Source organism: Bos indicus x Bos taurus, chromosome 1, assembly GCF_003369695.1.
Source record: "Bos indicus x Bos taurus breed Angus x Brahman F1 hybrid chromosome 1, Bos_hybrid_MaternalHap_v2.0, whole genome shotgun sequence".
In the NCBI taxonomy this organism is placed as follows: domain Eukaryota; kingdom Metazoa; phylum Chordata; class Mammalia; order Artiodactyla; family Bovidae; genus Bos; species Bos indicus x Bos taurus.
In genome coordinates this window covers 20,136,975-20,151,939 of record NC_040076.1, presented here as the reverse complement: position 1 = coordinate 20,151,939, position 14,965 = coordinate 20,136,975, and positions in this window count along the sequence as shown.

Below are 14,965 nucleotides of genomic sequence, written 5' to 3'. Positions count from 1 at the left end.
TTTGTCCATGGGATTCTCCAGGCAAGAATACTAGAGTGGGTTGCCATGCCCTCCTCCAGGGGACCTTCCCAACCCAGGGATTAAACCTGTGTCTCCTATCTCTCCTGTATCACAGGTAGATTCTTTACTCACTGAGCCACCCAGGAAGCCCAGGCTGGACCCTAGTCTACTTTAATAAATATTTGTTGATTTAATAAGTGAATAAACGATTGAATAAAGAAATCCATTTAGAATGTATGGGTATCCCAGCCTATGTAAGACAAAATAACAAGTGCTCCCAAAACAATGAATGAATGAAACCTCGTCCTACATGATGAAATTGCATGAGTAGATATAACACTTAGGGACATAGTTTATATTTCTACAATTCCCTTCTTTAGACTGAGGTAAAACAAGGACAGGAAGCTGATTTCTAAGTCATCCTTACATACATTAAACTCAGAGCATCATTCATGTACCAAACCCATTTCAACTCTAGTTATATTTAATAAAAGCTGCAATCACTTTGCTCACTGCCAGTGCATATGTAGGTCAGTGGTGGACTTGAGAGCAACTGGCCAGATGATCTTCTGGAATGCCAATAAATAATGAAAAAATATATAAATCTAATGCTGTGGGTAAAGCTCTTAGATTGGTGCTTGGTTAAAATACCCACTCAGTCAATGATAGCTATTATCCTCTTAGTTTAAGTTATTATACACATTAAAATTAAATGTTTAGCTATAGACTCAATCTAATTTTATAATGCCTTTGTGTTAATAAGGCCTCTTAACATGGAAGCAACAAATATAAAGGAACTTTATGTAGCTATTCATGATTCTGCCCAGCTCAAGGTTAAGATAGCAGCAATATACTCCAACCAAAATAAAAGACATCTCCACTTGACTGCAGCTCTTCATAACACTTCACAGGGGTCAAGCTGTGTTATTTTCCTTCCGTGTTAAACAGAAAGCATCTTAGAAGCATAGTTCAATTATTGATTGAATAGTGGGTTCAATCTGACTGTGATTCTAACAAATACACTCCAATGAGTTCAAGACCAGGGCTGAGCCAACAAAAGGTGAAGGTTTCATTCAGGCTTCAACGCAAATGCTCAGACTGAATTAGTAACATAGATGCCTTATACTGTTTGGCTACTAAAAACACTGCTCAGTACCAGTTAGGCAATACTAGTAGAATAACAGGCAAAATGTTGACGGTGGTTTTAATGACCAGATACTAAAATGGACATCAATATAAAATAAGTTGGTGAAAAATATAGACCCTGGAACAGATTAATACACAGCTTAGGTTTAATTACTCAGTATTTAGGAGAAAAGGCTAATATATACTGTTTTAAATAGCATAAAAGTTCTTTTTGTCAATTATTTATCCTCCAGTATCCTTTTCTTGGGCTTCCCTGGTAACTCAAACAATGCAGGAGACTCTGGTTCAATCCCTGGGTCAGGAAGATCCCCTGGAGAAGGGAAATGGCTACTCACTACAGTATTCTTGCCTGGAGAATTCTGTGGACAGACCCTGGTGGGCTACAGTCCATGGCTTCACAAAGAGTTGGACACAACTGGGTGACTAACATATACACACACACACACACACACACACACATTCTTTTCTCATTCTTTTCAAACTATAAAGTTTTCTGTACTTAATGTTTGGTCTGTGAAATAAAGTAAGAAGGAGAGTATTACATTGGACCTTCTAGAGAATCTTAATCTTTTTGTCTATGCTTCTATTAGCACATAATTCAAATATATTGGCTATCTTCTTCTTGACAGTCCTTTGTTCTAGAGGACTCCTTTTAACAATGGAATATCACAAACCAAACTCTGGTCAGAATCCCCCTCAATCCCCAAATATTACTGAATGAGTTATATTTTCTGTTTCCATAAACTCTTCTTTATGCATTTTTTGCTACATTTTCTTTTGGTTTTCTGCTCATTCCAATATTAATGAAAAATATTTTAGGTAATCAACTTAAAACTCTATTGTGAAAAATCCTGAAGATACACAAATTAGAGAGAATAGCTTAATGAACCTCTAAATGCTCATCACCCATAGAGGATCAGCTATTCAATGATTTATTAGAGAGGAGGGGAAAATTGACATCTTATTTTTCCAAGCCACACTGAGATATATGTAACATTGTATATTATATTGTGAAATGATTACTATGATAAGGATAGGTAAGATATCCATCATCTCACATAGTTGCATAGTTATTTTTTTGTGTGGCAAGAACACTTAAGATCTACTCTCAGCAAATTGCAGGTGTTTGATATAGTATTATCAACTGTAGTCATCAGGCTGTATGTTAGATCTCCAGAACTTATTCATCTTATAACTGGCAACTTGCACCCTTTGCTCATCATCATTCATTTCCCCTATTCCTCAGCTCCTGGCAGTCACCAACCTACAAATTGTTTCTTTCAGTTCATTTTTTTTTTTTAATTTAGATTCTACATATAGTGAGATCACGTGGCATTTGTCTTTCTCTATCTGACTTATTTCACTTGACATTATGCCCTCAAGTTTCACCTATGTTGTCATAAATGACAGGATTTCCTTATTTTTATGACTGAATAATATTTCACTATATTATGCATACTTTTATTATGTAGATACACACATGTGTATACATGCACACCACATCTCCTTTATCCATTCATTCATCCATCAATGGATACTTAGGTTGTTTCATGCCTTGGCTATTTGTAAATAATGCTGCAATGAGCGTGGGGCTGCAGATATCTCTTTGAAACAATGATTTCATTATCTTTGGATATATACCCAGCTATTCGACTTTCATCAATGTATGACCAATCTGGTTTCATCTGTACCCACTGTTCACTCATTTCTAGCTTGCTGGATTATTTTTAAACAAGCTCATGCATCATATATTATGCATGCATCTATAAATATGTCAGTTTGTGTCTCTAAAAGTAGTGCACTGTTTTTTAAAGCACAATATCACTATTACCCTACAAATACTTACAATAGTTCCCTAATATCATCAAATATCCCATAAGTGTACAAATTTTCCTGATTGTCTCTTTATTTTTTAAATGTCAATTTTTTTGAATGAGGATGCAAACACAGGCCACACATAGCATTTGGTGGACATATGTCCACAATCCCTTCAGTACATAGTTTCCTCTCCATTTAGTTCTTTGCAACTTGTTGATGAAACAGTTACCCTTTAGTGTCTTTCTTATTCTAGATTTTGCTGATTTCATCCTCGCAGTGTCATCAGTCATTGTCTTATCTACTGGTGTTTCCGGTAAACTGAGTGCTTCACTGAAATACTACATTCAGATCCTTTTCCTTTTTTGGTTTTAGCAAGATTCATACATGGTATTGTATATATCCCACCAGGAAGCACATAAACATCCTGTCTTTATTGTGACTAAATGGGAGGAAGTTTGTGATTTTCTAAGTATTTAATTATGATTGTATCATCCAGGAGTCAAATATTTCAAACTCATATGTTATATTTAATATATCATTATTTCATGATATTTCAAAAAGATCACCTTGAGCTCCAGAGATTCCATCAACTGAGCAAGTTTGAGCACCATCACCATAGTGGCTCAGATGTAAAGAATTTGCCTGCAATGTAGGAGACCTGGGTTTGATCCCTCAGTTGGAAAAATCCCTTGGAGATGTGAATGGCTACCCATTCCAATATTCTTGCCTGGAAAATCCCATGGACAGAGGAGCCCAGGAAGCTACACGGGGTCCAAAAAGTCAGACACAACTGAATGACTAACACTTCCACTTTCACTCTAGTGAATATCAAACTATGAATTATTTCACTTGTATGTCTATAATTGGATTAAGTTATTAAGAAATTCCAAGTGAAGTAGCCTTGAAAAATTGCAGTGTACATATGTAGGCATCCAATCTAAAATAATCTAGAACATTCTCAGAAAAGAATGAGGAATAGTGAATTAGAACTAGACTTTTGTGGTAATCTTTAACTTTATAAGAACTTTAGAGAAGACCATTATGGACTAAATTATGGGGACAATTCCAAGCATCAGAATAGTCTTGTGGTGGAGCATGTGAACCATTCCAACCTGCTCCCAGTAATATGGTACAACTCTGTCACTAGCCTGGAATGCACAGGTGAGATAAAAATGTGAAGACTTTATATGAAATATCAGTTGGCATTTGAAAACAGAAGTATGTGTATATTCTTGGGAAGAGAAACAAAACGCATGTGATTGGTTATGAACTTTTAGAAGTGTATGACTTTTTAAATAGCTTCCTCTGTGATCATCTTTTTAATTCCTTTTACAAAAATAACTGTAAAATTAGAGGGAATTAATTTATATTTAGTTCATTATCAGCAACACCTTAACGTAATATCCCTTGCCAGATATTAAGAGGATATATCTTTCCTTTATATATTTATTAGGAATAAATATATTATAGCTAGTTTTCCATTTTTATGGATGCTTGGAGTTCAAAGCTATGGTATCATATATAAAATATTACAATTATTCAATAAACCATCACTAAAATTATACCCATATTCTATTTTGAAACTGAGATAAAATCTTAGGCTCTGTGAACTGTATTATATTAATGAACTTTCTTCCAGGTCCAAGGTTCCCTGAATCTGTTTTAATTCATATCAATAACTGAAGAGGTTTTTCGAAGAAGTTACATAAATCTACAAAATGAAGTGTTGGGTCTGTGACCCACAGCTTAAATGCCCATTCTTCCTATTGCTTTTATTGCTAAAGTAAGAGATATATTGCTTTGTTATATCATTATTACCAATTTTAAAAATAATTTTCTGTTCTGATTAAGATAATTAATCTAATATGTACTTTTAAAATTGTTATTTGATATTGCATCTTACTTGTCACAGTTAGGAACCTAGAGTAGGTTGAGCCTTTTGAGCTAAATGATGATGTTACTGTGAAAACTGTCAAGGATACCCTAGGCAACCACAAACATAGTGTCTACAGAGCTACAGCAATAAGTCTATGCAGTGTTAGACCAGGGATTAGTACACTTTTTATATGTAGGATTCTTATTATTTTATTTCATATTTCATAACATTATCAGGTCCATGAAATTAACTCCCTTAAGTGAAGTGCTTTTGTGTTGCTTGTTCTGACACGGCTTTTTGCTGATTAGAATACTAATGAAATGTAATATTCCTTATGCCAAAGAACAGGTTAGTTTCTCTTAATATTTGTTCAATAAAACCCATAGTCAGAATTTTACTCAAGAACCTAAAATTCATTTAGGTATAAAGAAATGACAGTTACTCAGGAAACCTCAGAAGGTATTTTTCATGAGCTATTGATGTGACATTTATTGGTGTATCATAATGTGAAAAAAAAAGTTTCATGAAATGCAAGAAAATAAGTTTTGCATTAAGTTAAATTGTTGTTTAATGTGTAGTTTATGTCCTTGTGTGATAATTTTACATTTTGTTTATATCCACTTATGATTCATCTGAAAAATCTGTTCTGGAGTTTGACTGATTTATAATGAAATATCAATTCTTATGATACATCATTAAAATTCTGTATTTGTTATAGAAAAATTTTTCAGGGTAGAGATACTTTCCATTAACATTTAAAAGTAACTATCCCTAACTTTGTCCTGATAATGACAAAAACTTATATGGGAAGATTGAGCCATTATAAATTTAAGTGTTCTCTCCTTGAGTGTTCCTTTTTTTTTCTGGTATTTTTTATTGAAATACAATTGATATACAATGCTGTGTCAGTTTCCACTGCACAACAATGCAAATCAGGCACCTTTACACATATCCCCTCCTTCTTTCACCTCCCTCCCACCCCAACTCCATCCCACCCCTCTAGGTCATCACAGAGCACTGAACCTCCTAGGCTATGCAGCTTCCCACTAGCTGTCTCTTTAACACAGGGCAGTGTATATACGTCAGTACTACTCTCTCAGTTCGTCCCCCCACTCTCCTTCCCCAGGACCCATGCCCACAAGTCCATTCTCTGTGTCTGTGTCTCTATTTCTGCCTTGCAAATAGGTTCATCTGTACCATTTTTCTAGATTCCATATGTATGCATTCATATATGATATTTTTTTCTTTCTGACTTACCTCACTCTGTTTGATCGTCTCTAGGTTCTGGTATTTTTAAGCAAAACAAAACAGAAAGATTTTTTTTAAGAGCCACATTGAAGAACTTGTCCTATTGAATATGTAATCTTGGTTCTATTAGTTACTGTTTTGAAGACATATAGACCAAAAAGTAGCAGAATCTTAGAGTTTGAAGATATCTTAAAAAATTATCTTGTTCTCTAAGGCCAGAATCCCTAATGATCCAAGGGATGCATAGCACTCTACACTAGGAGTTTACATATTTGAGGGTAGATGGTTTACTGCTTTCATAGGTAGTTAATGATATCTCTTGCTGTTGTTCAGTTCTTGCTGTTATGTGAACAGACATAAAGAATGTCTGATTCTTTATGATCTCATGGACTGCTACATGCCAGGCTTCCCTGGCCTTCAATATCTCCTGGAATTTGTCAGTGTTGTCATCCAACCATCTCATCTTCTGTCACCCCCTTCTCCTCATGCCTTTAATCTTTCCCAGCATCAGTCTTTTCCAATGAGTCGGCTCTCCACATCAGGTGAAGAGTATTGGAGCTTCAGCTGGGTAGCTCTAATTTTTAGGAGGTTCTTTTCTACACTGAACTCAATATTTTTCTCTCTAACAATATCAAATATGTCTACATGACAATACTTTGAATACGTAAAGTCATTTTTCATGCCCATCCTCTTCATAAATTTTTAATATGCTGTAATACATCTTCTGCTTATTTAACTTACATGCAGAGTACATCATGAGAAATGCTGGGCTGGAAGAAGCACAAGCTGGAATCAAGATTGCCAGGAGAAATATCAATAAACTCAGATATGCAGATGACACCACCCTTATGGCATAAAGTGAAGAGGAACTAAAAGGCCTCTTGATGAAGGTGAAAGAGGAGAGTGAAAAAGTTGGCTTAAAACTCAACATTCAGAAAACTAAGATCATGGCATCTGGTCCCATCACTTCATGGGAAATAGATGGGGAAACAGTGTCAGACTATTATTTTGGGCTCCAAAATCACTGCAGATGGTGACTGCAGCCATGAAATTAAAAGACGCTTACTCCTTGGAAGGAAAGTTATGATCAACCTAGACAGCATATTGAAAAGCAGAGACATTACTTTGCCAACAAAGGTCTGTCTAGTCAAGGCTATGGTTTTTCTAGTAGTCATGTATGGATGTGAGAGCTGGACTGTGAAGAAAGCTGAGCGCCGAAGAATTGATGCTTTTGAACTGTGGTATTGGAGAAGACGCTTAAGAGTCCCTTGGACTGCAAGGAGATCCAACCAGTCCATTCTGAAGGAGATCAGCCCTGGGATTTCTTTGGAAGGAATGACGGTAAAGCTGAAACTCCAGTACTTTGGCCACCTCATGCGACGAGTTGACTCACTGGAAAAGACTCTGATGCTGGGAGGGATTGGGGGCAGGAGGAGAAGGGGACGACAGAGGATGAGATGGCTGGATGGCATCACTGACTCGATGGACATGAGTCTGAGTGAACTCCAGGAGTTGGTGATGGACAGGGAGGCCTGGCGTGCTGCGATTCATGGGGTCGCAAAGAATCGGACACAACTGAGCGACTGAAATGAACTGAACTGAACTGAATACATCTTCAAAAATATCTAAATTTATTGTTTATTATTAAACATCTATGGCCTTCCCAGGTGGTCAGTAGGTAAAGAATCCACTTGCAGTGCAGGAAATGTGGGTTCTATCCCTAGGTTGGGAAGATCCACTGAAGGAGAGCTTGGCAACCCACTCTAGTACTCTTGCCTGGAGAATCTCATGAACAGAGAAGGCTGGCAGGCTACAGTCCATGGGTTTACAAAGAGTCAGACATGACTGAGTCAGCTTAGCACTCACATACACGTCTACTACACAGAGTTAAATGTGTAGTCTTCTAGACCGTCAAGTGTACCCAAGATTTTATAGCTTAACTACAAGGAGTTAGGGACAAACTGCAAAGTTAAAAGGAAGAATCTATACAAGACCACCCTTACTCTGAAAAGTCAAGGTTTCTCAAATGTACCTTCAGGTTTGATAATTCACTCGAGAAGCTCACAGAACTAACTGAAACCTATTATTCTATTATACTTAACAGTTTCAGTTACTACAGGGACATGGTACCAGAAATCAACCAGAAGAAGAGACACATGCTGAGTCTGGGAGGGCTCCAGATAGAAACTTCCATTGCCCTCAGAATGTGTTTCTCTTCTAAGTGTTGATGTGTGACAACACATTGTATTTTGCTAACAAGGGAAGTTCATGTGAACTTCACCATATAGAGATTTATCAGAGTTTTATTACACAGGTATGCTTCATTGATTTGCTAGGATTCTCAAAAGGTCCACCACCAGTAATAGGCACTCCTCTCACTTAGAGAATTCCAAGGTTTCAGTGGGACCAGTACAAAGGCTGGACCTCTCTTTAGCTGAGGCCAAATCCATACCAGGCAGTATCAACTTACTATTTTCTTGGAGAAAAGACTTCAATTGCTTAATCTTACATAACATATAATTTCTTGGTTATAGGTGTATGTGCTCAGTTGTGTCTGGCTCTTTGCAACCCCGTAGACTATAGCCTGCCAGGCTCCTCTGTTAATGGAATTTTCTAGTCAAGAATGCTAGAGTGGGTTGCCATTTCCTAAACCAGGGTATCTTCTCAACTCAGGGATCGACCTGTGGCTCTTGCATTGGTGGGCACTTTACCACTGTGCCACCTGGGAAGCCCTCAAAGATAGAGTGCTTCTCACACTACTCCAGGTAAGACCTGAACCCTGGCTTAGGAGGTCAGTGCCTGATCTACTAGGCTCCTGGGGAAAATATTTGTAGGTGCTTTCCTGGTGGCCTAGTGGTTAAGTGCCAATGCAGGGGACATGGGTTCAATACCTGGTTGGGGAGGATTCCACATACTGTGGACCAAGTATGCCTATGCATCACAATTACTTGCTTTTATTTCTCTAGATAATCCCTAATTTATTAATGTCTTCTTTGGAGTCCCATAAGCTTTGGATAACTTTGGTAATAAAATATCTAACTTATATCACTTGTCTCCAAAAGTAATCTCTATGTTGAAGTATTTAATCCCAACTATAAAGTGTGGAATAATAGTTTGGACTTGGGGATTGGTTAGACAAGGAGAATCCTGACATTTAACAGCCACTAGACCTTGTAGGACTTTCCAGGTGGTGCTAGTGGTAAAGAATCCGCCTGCCAATGCAGGAGACATGAGAGACGCGGGTTTGATCCCTGGGTTGAGAAGATCCCCTGGAGGAGAGCATGGCAACCCACTCCAGTATTCTTCCCTGAAGAATCTCTTGAACAGAGGAGCCTGGAGAGCTACAGTGCATAGGGTCACAAAGAGTCAGACATGACTGAAGCAACTTAGCATGCACGCACTCACAGACCTTGTAAAAGCTACATTTTCTTTTTGAGCTTCCATTTCCTCTTAGGTACAGAGTTAATAATAATGGTCCAAATATAATAGGGATTAAATAAGATCATATGTAAAATTTTTAATGCATCACAGGAGCTTAACAACTATTAGTTCTTTTATGGAAAAACAAAACAAAGCAAAACACTGTGTAGTGTGAATTTGTGGTTGAGAGGTATCACAGACAATGTTTGCCTACCAAGTAGTCTTCACTAGATGTATGCATACATTATTGAAACAAAACAGAATTCATTCAATTCATCAAATATTTATCTAAGTCCAACTGAGAAGTGTAAAGCTTTATTCTAGTGACACAGAGAAGCAAAGATAATTCTTGCCTTCCTGGAGAGAGAACATTTTCATAAATATCTTTGATATAAGTAGACTAGAATAGGTGTTGAATTAAGGGACATATCTCATGCAATAATGGAAGAGCGAGAGAGAAAGACATTCTGATTGAAGTTATTGGCAAATGCGTTAAGAAGGCGATGTGTCACGGAAGGCTCAGAACCTTAGGTGGGCTTTGACAGCAGTTTCAGGAGTAATTATTGTCATTTTCAGAATCTGTGAATGAATTTACTTGGTAGAAAAGTGAATTGTGTGCTCACTTCCACATCACATATACAGAAAATAAGTGAATATTGCAGCAAGATGTAAATAAATTTTCCATGAATAAAGGAAGAAAATACAAATAAAACGTACTTGTATCAGAAATGAGTTCTCTACACTAGTGACAATGTTAGAAGAATTTGAGCTGGAAACTTACTCTTTGAATTAAAAATATGGTGTTGGTCTTACTGGAATGTCAACGGATTTCTTCTGTGCTTTGTATTTTTAAAACTTTACCCAGTTTCTAAATTTATTGTAAGGTTTGAAGTCAAGGAAAATGCAGATTTTCCTTGAGGCAGGCAGTTCATTTGAGAACTGTGAGAGAGTTCAGTTCAGTTCAATCACTCAGTCGTGTCTGACTCTTTGCACCCCCATGGACTGCAGCACGCCAGGCCTCCCTATCCATCACCAACTTCTGGACCTTGCTCAAACCCATCTCCATTGAGACAGTGATGCCATCCAACCATCTCATCTTCTGTCATCCCCTTCTCCTGCCCTCAATCTTTCCCAGCATCAGGGTCTTTTCAAATGAGTCAGTTCTTTGCATCAGGTCGCCAAAGTATTGGAGCTTCAGCATCAGTCCTTCCAGCGAATATTCAGGACTGATTTCCTTTAGGATGAAGTGGTTGGATCTCCTTGCAGTTCAAGGGACTTGCAATAGTATTCTCCAACACCACAGTTCAAAAGCATCATTTCTCTGGCACTCAGCTTTCTTTATAGTCAACTCTCACATTCTGACTCTCATACCTGACTACTGGAAAAACCATAGTTTTCAATAGATGGACCTTTGTCAACACAGTAATGTCTTTGCTTTTTAATATGCTGTCTAGGTTGGTCATAGCTTTTCTTCCAAGGAGCAAGCCTCTTTTAATTACATGGCTGCAGTCACCATCTGAAGTGATTTTGGAGCCCAAGAAAATAAAGCCTGTCATTGTTTGCATTGTTTCTCCATCTATTTGCAATGGAGTGCTGGGACCGGATGCCATGATATTTGTTTTTTTAATGTTGAGCTTTAAGCCAGCTTTTTCACTCTCCTCTTTCACTTTCATCAAGAGGCTCTTTAGTTCCTCTTCATTTTCGGCCATAAGGGTGGTGTCATCTGCATATCTGAGGTTATTGATATTTCTCCCGGCAATTTTGATTCAAGGTTGTGCTTCATCCAGCCCAGCATTTCACATAATGTACTCTGCATATAAGTTAAGTAAGATGGATAACAATATACAGCCTTGACATACTCCTTTCCCAATTTGGAACCCATCTGTCGTTCCATGTCCAGTTCTAACTGTTGCTTCTTGGCCTGCATACAGATTTCTCAGGAGGCAGGTATGATGGTCTGGTTTTCCCATCTCTTTAAGAATTTCCCACAGTTTGTTGTGATTGAGACAGTCAAATACTTTGGCAGAATCAATAAAGCAGAAGTAGATGTTTCTCTGGAACTCTTGCTTTTTCTATGATCCAACAGTTGTTGGCAATTTGATCTCTGGTTCCTTTGCCTTTTCTAAATCCAGCTTGAACATCTGAAAGTTCATGGTTCACATAGTGCTGAAGCCTAGCTTGAGGAATTTTGAGCATTACTTTCGTGGCATAAGAGATGAGGGCAATCATGCAGCAGATTGAACATTCTTTGGCATTGCCCTTTTTTGGGATTGGAATGAAAACTGACCTTTTCCATTCCTGTGGTCACTGCTGACTTTTCCAGATTTGCTGGCATATTGAGTGCAGCACTTTCACAGCATCGTCTTTTAGGATTTGAAATAGCTCAACTGGAATTCCATCACCTCCACTAGCTTTGTGAGAGAGTTAAGCATCATTAAACAATTCACTCAGCAAATATTTACTGGAGGTATTATGTGTTCATGGCACTGTTCCAGGTTCTTTGGGAAACTGATAATAAACAGGTAAGTACATAGAATGTCAGATTATGTAAGTACCATCAGGCAAATTAAAGCAGTGGATTGGTTGATAGTGTTGGAGAAGAATGGAATTTGCTTCTTTATATAAATAAATCAGGGAAAAACTTGGGACAGATCTGATCAGAGACAATTCTTAATGTGGAAGCAAGTCAGAGCAATGTCCTAGGGAGAGGATTCCAGACAGAGAAAACAGCAAGAGTGAGGTTTCCAAGTCTGGAGCACATGTGGAATTTCCCAGGAATAGCAAGGAATCCAGTGTGACTGAGCATGAGAACGACAGAAAGAAGCAGAGGTGGCTATGACATTGGGCTCTGTCAGCCATTGCAGAGTCTGGATTTTATTACAAGCATTACATTCATGATCTGACTTGTTGCTGTTTAGTCCCTCAGTCATATCCAACTTTTTGCAACCGCATGGACTCTAGTCCATCAGACTCCTTGGTCCATGGAATTCTCCAGGCAAGAGTACTAGAGTGGGTTGCCATTTCTCCCTCCAGGGGATCTTCCCAATCCAGGGATCAAACTTGCATCTCTGCATCTCCTGCATTGGCAGGTGGATTCTTCACCACTAGCTCTACCTGGGAAGCCCAATTTGGCCCATGACTACCTCTTAAGCCTTGTCTTGACTTCTTGTCTTTGTACTCCCTACATCTGTGTTGTCCAGTACAGTAGCATCTATCACATCACTACTGAGAACTTGGAATGCGGCCAGTTCAAATGGACAGTATGAAAAAAAAGTAATGTATCTCACTAATTTTTATCTCATTTAATAGACTAAGATGAAAGTATGTTGGATAAATAAAACATTTTCGGTTAAATAAAATAAAATCATATGTCTCTTTTCTTTTAATTAACATTTTTATTTTGAAATAAGTCTGCAGTTGTAAGAAGCAATACAGAGGAATCTTGTGTTCCCTTTATTCACTTTTCCCCTATGGTGTTAAAGGTTAAGGTGTGCAACACTTTCATTTCATACATTTATACATTGCAGTGTGCTTTCCACCATATCATTGGTTAACACTTGCCAATGTGTCCCATAATCACCATTTCAATGTTTTGTGGTAAGAACATTGAAGATCTAGCTTCTTAGCAGCTTTGAAGCATATAATACAGTATTGCAGTATAAATACAGAGGTAGTTACTATAATCATTCTATTTTACACTTGGGGACACAGTCTAAGAGAGATTAAATTCGTGGTTCAAAGTCAGAGTGTTATTATGAAAGCTAGGATATGATTCTGTGTAATGTGAAGGTTCAAGCCTTCACCAGTGATGCATGCTGCTTCTTATTTCAATAATTTAAGTTAGTCATTTGAGTAAATCATGGAAAAGGTGATGCTCCCTTTGTTTTCATTTGCCTTATATGTTTCAACATATTTCATTCACATATAGTCTGGTAAAATAAAAGCAGGTTCTCTCTCTTCTATGCCTTTGTATTTATTGTGTTCCCATTGCCTCTATAAATAATATAAAAAAATAACAATAAGCCCTTGCCCAAAGTTAGTAAAACTTCTAGCTTCTTCCATTTTATATTGCAGCCCAAAGACTTTGACATAATAAATATCTATATGTGAACAATATTGAATTTTCATCATCAGGTAACTCCAGGGTTGTTGATGTGAAAATGTGATACAGTATGTTTTTTACCATCACTCCTCCTGCCACATTTTAATAGATCATAGTTACCATCTGAAATAACAATTTTTTTGTTATTTTTTCTCCTTAAAATACTAAATCCTTATTTAAAGATGACCGTTTATTTGGCCATTGCTTTCTATAACACACAGGAGTCTATATTTGGAATTCGTTAGTCTTCTCTCACCTGTACATCTGCTCCACCTAGCTATTTTTATATGAAAATTGTTGCTGTCTAGGATCACTTTGCCTCGATGTTGCTATTGTATTATTGCCATTCTCTTTCACTGGAATGCTCCTTTTATGTAATTGTGTAACTGAGAAGAGTTCTTTCAACCTGGGAACATCTGCTTCAAATAGTATAGAAATTATTTATTTATTGTCCTTTTCCTAAAATATTAACTTTGATTAATAATCATATACAGGCTTTGTTCTTCTTATCTGGGTGTCAACAGTAATTGGAATCCATATCCATATCCTACCTTGCAATCATACTGCAAAAGGCCAATAAATTCCCACTGAGTGTGTTACTTGTTAAATTTAGTGCATTACACGCAGGGTAATGAATAAAAGCAGTGGGCCGTTACCGTCTGGCTGGCTGAGGAAGGCTGGAACAGCCAGACTCCCCGGAGGCTTTGAGCCGGCTTAAAACAGTGACAGGCAGAACCAACAGAGTCCCTGAGCCTCACAGTTCAGTTTGTCTCCCTTAATTTCCCTTTCTGTGAAGGCTCAGAAGGCTGTGGGGAGGTGAGGTCATCATAGACATTAATTCACACTTTCCTAAGATGCTACATGCTTTGGTTTCATTAACAAGCAAATAGAGTTTAAATAAATAGTTACATATTTACCTTCAGCAGAGAGGAGAATACCATTGAACATAAACTAGAGGCTATGTCTCCATGCAGTTCACTTTGTATATGCACGTATGTCTACTGTGAATTCATTTTTCTGTGTTAACAATGCACATAGATATTTTAATATGAGTGAATAATCAATGAAGCAAGCCCCATAGATATATATGTACTTATTTCCATCTCATATTTATTTAACACACATAAATAGTTACTGAAAAAATGCCACATTCTTAGGCCTACATGGAGCTCTTTCTTAATAGAAAAATATTTTCTTCATATGAAAAGATTCCATCTTAAGCGTTAATATTACAAGAATTAAATCTATATTTTAAAGGCACAATTGCAAGGATGATACAGCAATGTGGTCTATGTTCTCAGTAAACAAACAAATAAACAAAAAATGACTGAAAGCTAGTCTTTCTTCATCCAGTA